The sequence below is a fragment of the Amphiura filiformis genome, chromosome 2, assembly GCF_039555335.1.
Source record: "Amphiura filiformis chromosome 2, Afil_fr2py, whole genome shotgun sequence".
Lineage (NCBI taxonomy): Eukaryota > Metazoa > Echinodermata > Ophiuroidea > Amphilepidida > Amphiuridae > Amphiura > Amphiura filiformis.
The window spans coordinates 88,542,692-88,558,073 of NC_092629.1; positions in this window are offsets into that span (position 1 = coordinate 88,542,692).

Consider the following 15,382-nt stretch of genomic DNA (forward strand, 5'->3'; position numbering starts at 1 on the left):
AGATACATTGCAAAGCGTCTGATTGTGAATGACGGAATTAATATGGTCATCAAAGTATCAGGTGGCAATTGAGTATTTACCAGCACAACCAATAACTCAACAGCCATCTAAATAAAATACATAAAAATGTGTATTATTTTAGAATTTCATATTCGTATTCGATACAACATTTAATAAATAGATTGGACCGTAAAGCGTTTCACGCCTCCTTCATCATGCTCAAGCTCAACTAGAGAGATTGATTTTAAACCAGAAGTTTATAGTGGGTTGTATATATTTTTGGGGCTGGGGTGATTTGTATAGCTGAGGTTGTGCTTTACAGAATCTGCCGGTTGAAAAATTGCTCACCCTTGAGGGTTTTGAGAAGATCAAAATGGCGTTCAAAATGACCGCCATTTTATATTTTGGTATAACTTCCTTCAGATTTAACGTAGCATGGTGATTTTAGTGTCAAGTTCATTTTAACTATTAAGAAGGTCAGGCATGGATTTCATTATGATAAATCCAAGATGGCTGCCAATATGGCCGTCAATGCATGGTTTTATTTAGTTATAACCATCTTCACATTTAACATAAATGCTCATAATTTTGGTAACACCTTTGGTTTCGGTAGTCATAATCCCCTGCGATAATTGTCATGGTCGATCTGAAATTCATATCAAATATATCTACACAAAAGGAGTACAATGGTAACCCTCACCAGTATGCTAAGAAGCTAACTCATGAACTAACTGGAGACATGGTATGGTACTTCAAGAGATTGTACATCAACTAGTGCTAGCAATTCTTCGTACACGATCCCCGGGGAATATGGACAATGACAAAAAAATCTGCACTGGCATAGCGTTCAAGACAGAAGAGTGAACACGATATAGTAATGTAGCCTAGTTGTTTGTCAAGACTCAAGACAAACTCAAGAACTGTGAGAATTGAAAGCGGTGTGGGGCGCTGGCAAAGACAAGCACCCAATCATTCTCCCGCCAAAATTGTGACCACGTCAAGGAGACCAGACATTAGAGACATTGCGATTTCCAAACGTAGATATCGGACGTACGTTGATCTATTCAAAACCACTCTCCTGTATCGAAGCGAGGTCACGTATTTAGCTATTTTTGAAGATATTCCACGTGCGAAATCGACGTAGATACATCGTTGAAAATGCACAAAATTTGTCCATTTCACAATATGTTAAAGACAGTCAAAGATAATGAACATACGAAGGAAAGTCTAATTACCTAGCTGGGGGGTTTTCAACCCCCCCGAGCTAGGTACTGTTTTGCTATCCGATTCTTCTTTCTTTCTTACCTAGCTGGGGGGGTTTACAACCCCCCACGCTAGGTATTCTAATGCTATCCGATTATGCTTTCTTCTGGCAACAAAAACTAGGTAATTTCAAAATGCTTCTACTCCTACATGTTACACCCTACAATTACGTAACTTGCACATATGTATCGACTATATCCAATGCCCATAGGGTGCAAACAGAATTTGGGTCAAAGGTCATTAAGGGGGAATTTCCGGTATATAACCAAATACCTTCAAAATGCTTCTTCTGCCACATATTACATAGCACAATGACGTCACTTACACATGTGCATCGGCTTTACCCACTGCCCATAACTTGCACACGGAATTGGGGTCAAAGGTCATTAAGGGGGTAAAATCTTACAATTGCATTCTCTTGACATCTGTAAGGGGTATGGGGCTCAAACTCGGTGACAACAAATCTTATGACCAGGGGAACATTTACAGGGGTCAGGTTAAAGGTCATGCAGAGGTCAAATTTTAGAAATACATTTCCTGGACAACTGTAAGGGGGTACGGGGCTCAAACTTAGTGACAACAAACTTAATAATCAGAGGAACATTTTGAAATACTTTGCAGGGGTCAGGTCAAAGGTTAACTGGGGTTAAATCTTATAATTTCATTTTCTGGATATCTGTATGGGGTATGGGGCTCAAACTCAGTGACAACAAATCTCATGAACAGGGGAACAGTTTCTAGGGGTCAGGTCAAAGGTCATGCAGAGGTCAAATTTTCGAAATGCATTTTCTGGACATCTGTAAGGGGTACCGGGCTCAAACTCTGTGACAACAAACTTACCGACAAGGGGAACACTTTGGAACGCTGTGCAGGGGTCAGGTCAAAGGTTATCTGGGTCAAATCTTGGAATTTAATTTTCTGGGCATCTGTAAGGAGTATGGGACTCCCAACTCGGTAACAACAAACCTCATGACCAGGGGAACATTTTTGGAACATTTTGCAGGGGTCAGATACCTCCAAACACCAACATGCCCCAGCTAGGTTTGTGGTCTATGACCACCATTTGCCACTAGTTCTTCTTCTTCTTCTTCTTCTTCTTCTGGCAACAAACTTCAAAATGCTTCTCCTCCTACATGTTACACCCTACAATTACGTAACTTGCACATATGTATCGGCTATATCCAGTGCCCATAGGTTGCAAACAGAATTGGGATCAAAGGTCATTAAAGGGGCATTTTCGGTATATAACCAAATACCTTCAAAATGCTTCTTCTGCCACATATTACATAGCACAATGACGTCACTTACACATGTGCATCGGCTTTACCCAGCGCCCATCACTTGCACACAGAATCGGGGTCAAAGGTCATTAAGGGGTAAAATCTTGCAATTGCATTATCTGGACATCTGTAAGGGGTATGGGGCTTAAACTCAGTGACAACAAATCTCATGACCAGGGGTACATTTTGCAGGCATCAGGTCAAAGGTCATGCAGAGGTCAAATTTTAGAAATGCATTTTCTGAACATCTGTAAGGGGTACGAGGTTCAAACTCCCTGACAACAAACTTAATGACCAAGGGAACATTTTGGAAAATATTGCCGGGTCAGGTCAAAGGTTATCTGGGGTCAAACCTTTTAATTTTATTTTCTGGACATCTGTAAGAAGTATGGGGCTCAAACTCAGTGACAACAAATCTCATGACCAGGGGAACATTTTGCAGGGGTCAGGTCAAAGATCATGCAGAGGTCAAATTTTAGAAATGCATTTTCTAGACATCTGTAAGGGGTACGGGGCTTAATGCCAAGGGAACATTTTGGAACACTTTGCAGGGGTCAGGTCAAAGGTCACCTGGGGCCAAATCTTATAATTTCATTATCTGGACATCTGTAAGGAGTACGGGACTCAAACTCAGTTACAACAAACCTCATAACCAGGGGAACATTTTTGGAACATTTTGCAGGGGTCAGATACCTCCACAACACCAACACGCCCAGCTAGGTTTGTGGTCTATGACCACCATTTGCCACTAGTTATTATTATGATCCTTTTGTTTGTAACAAATCATTATAATAAAGGTACAGCGATGTGTTAAAAATGGACTATATTTAAACGCAATATTCATACGCAGAGATTGCCCGTTGAAATGTGTGTGATACTTTGCGTACAAAAACTGACATTGCGATTTCCCATTTTGGATTCCAACATAGAATAAAACGCAGATGCTACGTTGAAATATTATGATTTTACCTCATGTCTAAGTCCATGCAACGCGCCCAATTTTCAGGACGAAAAGTCTCATTTTGAAAGTAAAGTCATGATGTATGGATGTAGTGATCTTTAATCTACCAAAATATATGTTTTTGGGCAACTATAATATTTGGGGAGCACAAAAAAATTAAGTTTAATCAGCATGTAGGTCAAAATTTTAGTCAAAATCAAAAGCGGCTTGTATGAATTAGGCAGTTATTACTGTTATTTTTTCAATCACTATGACCTCTATCGACCTAGATTAGATTAGATCAAATATTATAGTCTTCATTCCAGCCATTCCAGCTGACTTGTTCTCCTTCGTGACGAATGAGCACAGTCCAGTTTGGAACCGAGACTAGCAATATTTAACACCCTATTAACGTACGTAAAAACGTATGTGAAAACGTACGTTCCACGTGCTGCGTTTGGAACATCTCAATCTCTCTATTATCATCTACCCTGAGAAAATAGGCTTGATCTGACCACAGATATTGATCTGACGGTATCAGCAGGCTAAGCATTTTTTTCTCATCGGGCTTGATCTGGCGGTACCAGCAGAAGATCAAGCATATTTTCTTATTGGGTGAGTAGATGGTAATGTCTGGTCTCCTTGACCTCCTGACTGTATCAGCAAAAGAGAATAATGGCTCAAGTAAACTACCAAAAAAGTTCAAATATGAAGACCTTATCAGAGAAGGACAAGAACAAAAAACAGCAGGATGTGAACTAAACTTAATTGGCCTGGCAATCGGTAAAGAAGACATTAGGCACTGTATCAAAAGCGGCGCTAGGAGCTATCCATACGAGCTAGGAATTCGAACCCATCAACGCAAACTGGTCATGGCGCCTAAAAGAATGTGTTCGTGGCCATGACACTGTACAGCCCTGATCATGTTGATGGTGGTAGGTTGCTGGTGTGCTTCGTTAGACAATGATGGGTTAGGGACTGTTCACAAACACTTGTAAGGGGGGGGGGCTGATGCGAAAAAATTTCATCGCGAAAATTTTTCGGGGCCTCCCCTTTACAGATCTCAAAAATGTCAGCCCCCCTTTTTTACATGAAAATTATGGGTCAACCCCATAGAAAAGCATATAATTTTTCCAGGAAAATTTGTGGTCATTTTTTCAGGCGCCCCCCCTTAGGAGGGTCAAAAGATTCAGCCCCCCATTTTTTTTTGCATTATGCCCCTAACAAGTGTTTGTGAACGGTCCCTTAGTGTTCTAAAACTGTACAATAGAGAGCTTGCGATTTCGAAAAGTACGTATCATATACCCGAGCAATCTATTCAAAATCAATCTCATGTGACGGATTTTGAATAGATGCACGGGCGTATGAAACGTACGCTTGGAAATCCCAAGCTCTCTATATATATTGAAATTATCTGAACGTGTGTATATTATTGTTTATTATACGCTGGCGAAGTAACGTAATAAACGGATTAACTACCATAGAAATAGGTGAAAACAATTTTTGAATGTACCGCGCTGCACTGATACGTTCACGCGGTACCTCTTCATTGAATCATATCAGGCTGATTACTTGCACCTGTAAGATTAGTATCTTTGAAAAGACCAATATTGTATTCAATCAATGATTGCAGACATACACAGGTGATGAGTGTAACCTGCTTGTAGTGCAGCGCGATATGTTCAAAATTGTTTTCACATATTGCTATGGTAATTAATCCTATTAATTACGTAACTTCGCCAGCGTATTGAACATGATGTTGCAAGTACTTTTTAATGCATTTTTTAACTTGACAGTGCAAGGGCTTTTCTCGAGGATATACAGGAAAAATAAATTGATATTAGACACGATTGTTGCAAGTACTTTAATTTAATTGACAAAACTTTCTCGGGCTGTACAACAAAAATAAACAAATCAATAAAACCTCAACGGCTAGAATAGAATGTCATTAAACGAATGGTACGATATTAAAGTGTTTGCCCATAGGCACCTTGTTGCTTGTTGTTATGTTGTGGATGGTAGAAGTTTAATAATTATAATTGAAGACCTGAGCGCAAGAAGACCGTAAGTCCACTTGGCCCTTAACATGTATACACTAAATCTGCGTATAGTTTCTTATAGTTTGATAATGTTTAATACATGTTCAGGGGCCAAAATAGATCTTTCACAACCTTTCATGAGGTCTTGACCCTGGAACATGTATTACACGTTATCAAACCCTAAGAAACTATACGTAACTTTAGTTTATACATGTAGAGGGGCCAAGTGGACTTACGGTCTTCTTGCGCTCAGGTCTTCTATTGTGAAACAAAGCGAGAAGTTGTACATTCCTCAACTTTTGCATCGTGTATTTTTTGCATCATATCAAATATACGACGACGCCAAAAAAGTATCTTTGCACTTGGAAATTTAAGGTGGTACTACACCCGCTGGTAAAATTTGTGACTAATTTTGCATTTTTCTCAAAAAATAACTACACACTGGAAACAAAAGTTATGTATATTATAGGGGCAAGGAATCCAATTACTTCACTGAAATTTCATTGATTAAAGACAAGTAATTTATTATAAAAAAAAAAAAATGTTAAGAAATGAGGTTAGCGGTACCTCTTTTCTTAATAACGTACCGCTTGTCTTGAGTCACTGAAATTCCAGTGTAGTAACTGAATTCCTTACTCCTATAATATACATAACTTTTGTCACCAGTGTGTTATTATTTTTTGAGAAAAATAGTCACAAATTTACCAAGAGGTGTAGTTCCACCTTAAGCCCATAAATTTAAAACTAAACCATAAATTATGTTGGTTAAACTTTTTTCAGTAGACCCAATATCGTATTCTGCACATTGTGACACCTTATGAAATCCACTGTGACCTCTACAAACAAGGTTACTACTATACTGGTTACGAAGGCCAAATTTTAAGAGTGACAAACTGGACTTTTCAAACATCCACTGTTAGACCAGCCCAGCAGACCAGACTAGACTTCATGTTGGGAACTCAATTGCGGATAGCTATTAATTTGAACTAAAGATTACTGTTTCGTTATGGTAATCTGATCTTCTAATTTCTGAAATAAACTTTGGGGTATTCAGGGTAATTTTTGTGTAAATTGGAAATATCCATCGCCTCCTTACAAAACTCCTAGACAAATCAGAAATTCGGACCACAGATATGTTCGGACTTTCTCATCGCAAGCCAATTCGTAGTCTCGCGTCCTGACTGCATGTGGTTTTGGTTTGTTAGGAACAATGAGCCTTAGGGTCTTTTTATCTTTTCAGTTTCCGTAAGTCTTTTGTTCAGATACGAAAACGCAAGGGATTCAGTAAGTTACTGTAAACTGACTTCATTGTTAACTCTGAAGTACCAATCAGCTTATTTCAATAGAGGTGATTGCTTATGTCAATAAAATCGGGTTATGTTTGTTAACACCAGTGTTTTAATGGCCTAGCGCCCTCTCGTCTTTAACATTGGTAAATAAAATTGATCTATATTAATTTGACAAAATGCATGCCAATCCGAATGACAAAGTCCACTTTTTTCTGTAAAAACGTTGCAAATAAGCCCTAAAATCACAAAAGGTCCGCTTATGAGCCTGTCGAACCCCAAACCACTTGTGCATGGCCACAGTGTCGCCCTTCCATCAATGTCTATCCCCCTATTTTGCTTCCTCTTGCCCCCTCCCCCCATGATCAGTCAACCACCTCCCTCCCCACCCTCCCTCCCTCCCTCTCCATCCCCTGCGAAATTTATCAGTATGATCCCTGACTGAAAATAAGCTCGGCAAAAATAAACATTTAAAATAAACCCGAGCCTTGCATATATACCCAACCAATTATCAGATTAGCTTGCCAGTGGTACGAATGAATAGAATACATTATCTTTGCTCCAACGCAATTCTTTTGTATTGCATTTCAATATAAAACATGATTACCAAATCACCACTTGTACGCGCCTCATTGCTCATTGCTTATAACTTGGCAAATGGTTAGTATATATTTCAATGCAAGACAATTTTTACGAGCCACTTACGTCTAGGCGTAAGTGCATATACACCAAACACAAGTCAATTGAAGCCGTACAATTTACCGCGAATTTAGGACCGTAAAATTTAGACTCTTCTTTTGTCTAGATTAGCACCCAACCTCACATCTCAAGGTTTTATGTAAAAAATCAATATAACTTACCAAAACGAAAACTGAAATTCACGAGCTTCAAATTTTCAGTAACTAACAAAAGGCTAGAATAAAAGATTGGTCACACCTGGGAGACTACCACTTCAATGACTTACAAAAACTGATGCGGATACGGAAACAGAAACTGAAAAGATAAAACGACGGTTAGGACGACAGAAACCGGCTGTGAAGGTGTTTCGCCTATAATTCCTCCCAACACAACTACTATTCGCCTACAGTGCTATTCGCCGTAGAAGTAGTGATGTAAGAGGATTAATTACCATAGCGATAGGTGAAAACAATTTTTGATTGTATTGCCCTACACTATAAGTAGGATGCACTCATCACATGTCATGTCTGTGTATGTGTGCAATCATAGATTGTAGAATACAATTTTTAAAGACACTAATCGGACAGGTGCGAATGAAACGTGTTTATAGTTCCAGCTTATCCGTTACTTAGCATATTCGCTGCCGAAGTGACGTAATAAATCGGATTAACTACCATAGCAATATATGAATACAATTTTTACTATATCGCCCTACACTAAAAGCAGGTTGCACTCATCATAATGTGTATGTCTGCAATCAAAGATTGAATACAATACCGCTCTTTTCAAAGATACTTATCTTACAGGTGCGAGTGGTCAGAACGATATAATCCAATGCATTGGTACCGCGTGAACGTTGTAGTGCAGGGGGATATAGTCAAAAATTGTATTCATCTATTGCTATGGTAGTTTATCCGATTAGTACGTACGTCACTTCGACAGCGAATATTAGCGTATAAGTACTGCGAAATTAATTGTAATTGAAGACGCTCAGCGTACGTCTAGTGCACGACAATGCAATCAAAAGTTGTTTTTTACCTATGATCGCACTGGTAATTAATCCTGTTACATCACTACTTTTGTTAGCTTATTTATTGCACGTCCATCAAGCGTTTTTGAGGAATTTTTAACCCTCTCCACGCGGGTATCGACTGCAGAATATTTTTAAAAATTCAAAAATATCTGAATTGTACATTTTCATGACCACATTAGGAAACGACTATTTGATGTTTTAATAAATATACGTGAAATAATTAAGTTGAAGCCTATGGCTATAGCACCCAGAGTATTACACAGAATCGTCTTGTTTAATTTTGTCGCTTTCTAATAACTTTTAAAAGCTCTTTTTGTGTTGGTTGTTATTAGAGAATCTGGATAAGCGCAAAATGTGCAAAAGCAAAAATGGTGTAAATAATTGTTTTTATTGTTCAGCCTCGAGAAAGGACCTCTGCCGAAACGCTAGTAATTAAATCGAAGTATTTTTACAATATTGTGCCCAATATTTCAATCATTATCCCTCCATCGTTTTTGTATATTGGTAAATTGTTTCCTGTGATTTTGTAATCGGCGCTCTATATTTATATCAGGCGGTGTCGTTATCCTCCAAAATCTCAAAATATTAAATGGGCACAGGAAATAATAGCCCAGAGCAAATTATGCTCCAGGTGGGTAGCAATTGTGTGAAAAGTGTCATAAACACCATAGTTGATTGATATATTGCTTTGCAAAAACAACTGAGTCTCATTGTCTTTAGCTCTTCTGGTTGCCTATGACTGAGGCATCTTCTCTCGATGATCAAACTGAAAATGGCGTCTTTCAGTTTATGTTTCATCCTCTTGTTATTGTGGCTTATCACGAATTGCTGTGGGAATCGGGATATTCTAGAGCATCGTAAGTCTATGATTGATTTTTTTTATATCTGCTTTGTCGGTGTGTGTGTGTGTGGGGGGGGGGGTGCGTGTGTGTGTCTGTCAGTCCGTCTTAGTGGGGAAACCCGTCGTCCCGTCCTTTATCATAATTGGTTCTATCGCGCAACGGTGGGTCTTATTGTGTACATTTCCCAAGTCGCGCTGTGCTGCCACACAAATTCAATGACCGTGACAGCACACATCGCCCACACCAGGTAAACGCCAGGTAAATAATTATTTTGTATTGACAGTGAACGAAACTCCGTCGTCCCGTCCTTTATCATAATTGGTTCTATCGCGCAACGGTGGGTCTTATTGTGTACATTTCCCAAGTCGCGCTGTGCTGCCACACAAATTCAATGACCGTGACAGTACACATCGCCCACACCAGGTAATTAATTATTTTGTATTGACAGTGAAACGAACCGGTCTACAAATGCTCCGCCAGCTGCCGAGAATATTCATATTCATATTCATATTCATTTATTTCCATAAAAAACTGACATTCACAAAAAACAATCAAATTAAAAATTTACAGAAAACAACACATTATGGAGGAAGAGGCTAGAAGGCCAATAAGGCCAGATATATCGCCTCCCCCTAGAAATTATAAAGTTACAAATAACATTTATACAAAAAAAATCAATCAAACATCACATGAAAAAGGAATCACTAACCAAAAGACAAGACAAGGACGGTGCTCAAAGATAATATATTAAGTATATTTTGAGATTAACATTTCTTTTAATTGATAACGGAAATGTTTAATAGATCTGGAGTTTTTCACAAAAATACCTAGTGAATTCCAAAGGATGGGGCCTTTAGTACGGATTGCGTGATCAGAAAAAACTTTTTTGTTTCTAGTCAAATTTAAGTCGTTTACATGTCTTGTCTTGTAGTTATGTACATCAGAGCGTTTGGAAAATAATTATTAAATATAAGAGGGAGTTCATTAATAGAATACTTGTACATGAATGTACCCAAATCTAGTGTGTACATATCTTCGATAGTTAAGATGTTATAGTTTGCAAACAACGGTCCTGTATGTTCTCTGTAGTGACTGTTTGCTACTAGTCACAAAAATTGCTGCTAGTCACAAAAATACCTCCTCGCGCGGTGAGCGATTGGTATTGGTATCTCATTGGCTAAAATCTAATCGCTATAGCTCAGCGATGTAGTTAATTCAGCTATATGAGTTGTCTTTCAAAATATCCAGGCAAACTTGATTATTCTATTGTTGATTGTCACTGTTTCTATAGAGTTGATAACTCAGTGATAATATCCAGAATCGATTTGTATTCCTGAATATTCTTTAGTCCACGTATTGAAACCCCAACCTGCATCTGACAAAAAAAAACGAATTTTCTTGAGTTGGTAACTTTAAGAGGATAATGAACATGTGCAGATCGTAATTTTAGAGCTGATGCATGGCAGCGGAGCATGGAAATGCATAGTAGGAAAGAAATGTTATCTATATATCGTACAGGTGGTGTTCGTACAGGTACAGGTGGTGTGTTATACTTAGCCGAGTGCTCGGCCTTTGTCTCGAAACTTTTAAATCACGGCGGAACAAAATTGCTATGCGCGACTGTTGAACAACTAGTGGATTCGCCCTACTATCATGGCAATTTCCGATACGAAGATATAGTAATGATGACGCTGTACAGCAAAGCTCGGACGCAGAATCAAACAACAGATTCCATATAATAAGTCATGTTGGGTTTTTCCGAGAATTCGCACTCGCGGGTGAATTCTTCGCCAATGTGAGACAGATCGTTCCTACTTACAAACCAATTCTTGAATACTCGTTGATGATTCACAATAAATAGTCATTTAGTCTGATTTTAGTGATCCAGTGGTGTTCAGTGGTAGACCAAATAATATTGTAAACCCTCGGATTACAATCCGACATAATAGAGACATTGCGATTTTTCAAACGCAGCACGTGGCACGTACGTTTTCGCGTACGTTAATACGGTGTTGAATATGGCTAGTCTCTGTTCCAGACTGGATTGTGCTCATTCGTCACGATGGAGAACAAGAAAGTCAGAATAAAGACTATAATATTTGCTCAATGTCTAACAGCTTCTAACCTAGGTCGATAGAGGGCGTAGTGATTGAAAAAATAACAGCCTCGTGAGCTGAGACTCTGCCTAAATTCAAACAGACCGCTTTTGATTTTGATTAAAATTTTGACCTACATGCTGATTAAACCTAATTGTTTTTTGTGCTCCCCAAATATTATAGTTACCCCAAAACATATATTTTGGTAGATTAAAGATCACTACATACATACATCATGACTTTACTTTCAAAATGAGTCTTTTTCGTCCTGAAAATTGGGCGCGTTGCATGGACTTAGACATGAGGTAAAATCAGCATATTTCAACGTAGCATCTGCGTTTTTATTCTACGTTGTAGTATCACACACATTTCAACGGGCAATCTCTGCGTGTGAATTTTGCGTTTAAATTTAGTCAATTTTTAACATATCGCTGTACCTTTATTATAATGATTTGTTACAAACAAAAAAGATCATAATAATAATTAGACTTTCCTTCATATGTTCATTATCTTTGACTGTCTTTAATATATTGGGAAATGGGCACATTTTGTGAATTTTCAACGATGTATCTACGTCGATTTTGCACGTAGAATATCTTCAAAAATAGCTAAATACGTGAACTCGCTTCGATACAGGAGAGTGGTTTTGAATAGATCAACGTACGTCCGATGTCTACGTTTGGAAATCGCAATGTCTCTAATTATTGTCTGTCTGTTCGCACAAATTCAAGCAATGACCTAAATTTACATCGCTTAAGGTAGCGCCACACACGCAAATGCTTAAAAGTCTAAATTGGCACCAACAAGTCATAATTTATAAGTATATAGACGTACCTAAGAACTTTTAGAAGTCGTATATGCTTGAAAAGCAGTGGATTTTTTATTTACCAAATTGAGAACATTTTCATTGAAAGGTCACATGATCGCAAGTATTTTTAGCGCAGCCAGTTTAGTCCCGCTCAATCAGCCTGTATGTGTGGAGGGAGCAGAACTAAACTGGCTGCGGAGGAGACTCCTCTGGCCCATCTGTGGTAAATCGTAATTTTGCTAGTACCGTGGCCCGTAGACTTCATATGGCCATATTTCTTTTCAAAATATTTCATTTGTTTTATTGAGCAAAGTATTACAGTAAGGGGAGGGTCATGCTTTAGATACGGAAGATTTTGGCTAAGACCAATGCCTTATCATGAGGGTGATCAAAATCTGGAGTCAGATTCAACGAAGATATCATTGCTACATTTATTGTACACGAAAAACATCCGTATGAGGAGAAAAATCACTGAGCCGGCATATCTACCAAATAATCGGTGGGTGAAAACTAGATTCTATTAAGGTTACACGAAGAAACGTATAAAAAACGTATAAAAGACGTATAAAGTTGTTCTCTAAAACCGCGTTTTCTCAGCAATCAAATATCGCAGTGAGTCAAATGTTGGTGCATGGGTGTATCTTTACATTATTTTTGTGTGTTTATACAAATTTTTAGAATCCGTTTGAAAATCCTTCGTTTAAATCATTTTTACGCACCATGTTCACAAGATCAAAAACGCGTTCCATGCAGTTTTTTTCAAATATTCGCTCCGTATAAAACCACGCTGAGTGATTGTTTTCTCCTTTTTTGTATTGTACTACAAATCGACCAAAGAAATAATGTTGCCATGGGGAAGAACCAAATACAGTACCGATTAAATTTTATTAGCCCGTTTTTGGGAACAATTTTCGAGAATCTTGTACCACAAAACACTGCTATGTTACATTATCGATATCTGGATTGTGGAACGTTAATTTTGATTTCTAACTGCCTACATTATTTCTCAAATGTCTGTCGCTTACTTTAACATTTGAATTTCACTCCAAATTTAAGCTACTTTTGCAAAAAACGAGGTTTTTTGCCATCGATACCTCCGACATTTACAGCGGTGATGAGCTTGTTTATCATAAGAGCCTGCCATGCACTATTCCATAATACTAGTAGTCAGTTTGAGATCAATCAATTTCATGTGTCCCTCAGTGGCGCAATCGGTTAGCGCGCCGGACCCACGTCAGGGTGTCCCAAAAAAAGAGGCCCCTCATTGCGCCCTCTTTTTCTCCTACTTCTGACATGTTGATCAAATATAATTTGATATGTAAAGAAACCTTGAGTCGTTAGCTTTAATAAACCAAAACAATTATATCAATCGGCTCACAACTTTTGAAGATATGCCCTTTTAAAGAGATGTACCCGTTTTTCACTCTGTCCACGGAGAAGGTTTGGCTACTTCAAAGATTAAAAAGGAGTACACATACCATGCATGAATATCAAACATTCCTCAATGATAACTTTATAAAATAACTTTATTTATGGAATGGGCTTTACCGGTGGGTTTATGGGCAATGGATTTTGTTAATAGTGTCATTAATTTATGGTAAAATGGATGCCGAATGGGACTTCTTTTGCTTTACTTGCAATTACGTTTTTTTTTCTTGGTTATCATGCTTTTCTGTTTAATTATGTTTCTTACTTTCTTACTTTGTTGTTTCTTGCTTTCTTTTTTTTATTTACAATATAAGTCATTTCTCTTTTTAGGATAAAAGGTAGCCCTAAAAGGCTGTTTGGTTTGTCTTTGGTTCTTCTGAAATGAGTTTACTGTGCTGCACTGCCCTCTACCTGGTTACTTCCTTGGCGAATACAGGTTTCAGCCCTGGTCCTCATTGCATCAATTGCGTTGCGTACCATCCTTGTGCGCCGGATACTTGCGAATGTATTTAGTAATACGTTTGCGAAGATCTTGATTTTGCCACAAAGAAAAAAAAAATCAAGTGGTGTGAGGTCTGGTGATCGTACAGGCCACTCCACAGCATGAGCCATCCCAACCACTCTGTTTGCTATCCGTGGACAGAGTGAAAACGGGTACTTTTATTCAAAAGGGCATATCTTCAAAAGTTGTGAGCCGATTGAAATAATTGTTTTGGTTTATTAAAGCTAACGATTAAGGGTTTCTTTACATACCAAAATATATTTAATCAACTTTTCAGAAATAGGAGAAAAAGAGGGCGTAATGAGGGGCCTCTTTTTTTTGGGACACCCTGTATATAATACTATCGTTTTGAGCTGGAAAACTTTAGTACGTGTTCGAGTCCCTATGAGGTCCATTCCATTTATCTTATTTTATTTTTCCATCACTTTTTTCTTTTTTCTTGTTCGTTTCTTTCTTTCTGACTGCAGCGATTGATTGTTTTTGCCCTTTTTTTTTCATAATATAATTCAGGAATTTTAGGCTATACTAGTCTAATAGGCGCGGCCTATGAATATATTTTTACAAATTAGATTAACAAAATATTGGTTGTTGGTTTTGTTGTTGTAGTTATTGTTGTAGGCCTATGTATTGCATAATATAAATAGGCCTACTAATAGGCCTTTTATAGCCTATAGAAGCATTGATTTATGTCACGACAGATATCATCCAGAATACTTTTAAAAATTGAAAATTTAGAAAATCCAAAGGAAAATTGCCGAAAACGGCTGCCCACAATCAACCCCCCCCCATCAGCCCATATGTTTCCTATCATGGTCGCCCCTCCCTATCCCTGCAACATATATGATGACTCACGAGCCGCGGTTTGTCCGTGGCCCTAGTTCAGATTGATACACTATTGTACGCGTGAGTTCATTCTTTTCTGCATGGCTGTTTCCATTATTAACTTACGCCCCTCTGGAATCAAGCCTTGAAAATCAATTGTATTTAACCTTAAATAAACCAACCGAAACATTTAAAATGGCAGCCATGTTTATGGACAGTTCTAAGTGTCAGAGGGACATGTCTCTAGTACACCACCCTACGCCATAACATTCGCCTAGCCCCAATTTTCTATAATGACATTTTCATAAAGGAAACTAATTAAGCAGAGGAGGGACTCGAACCCACGCGTCACACCTTGCCATTAT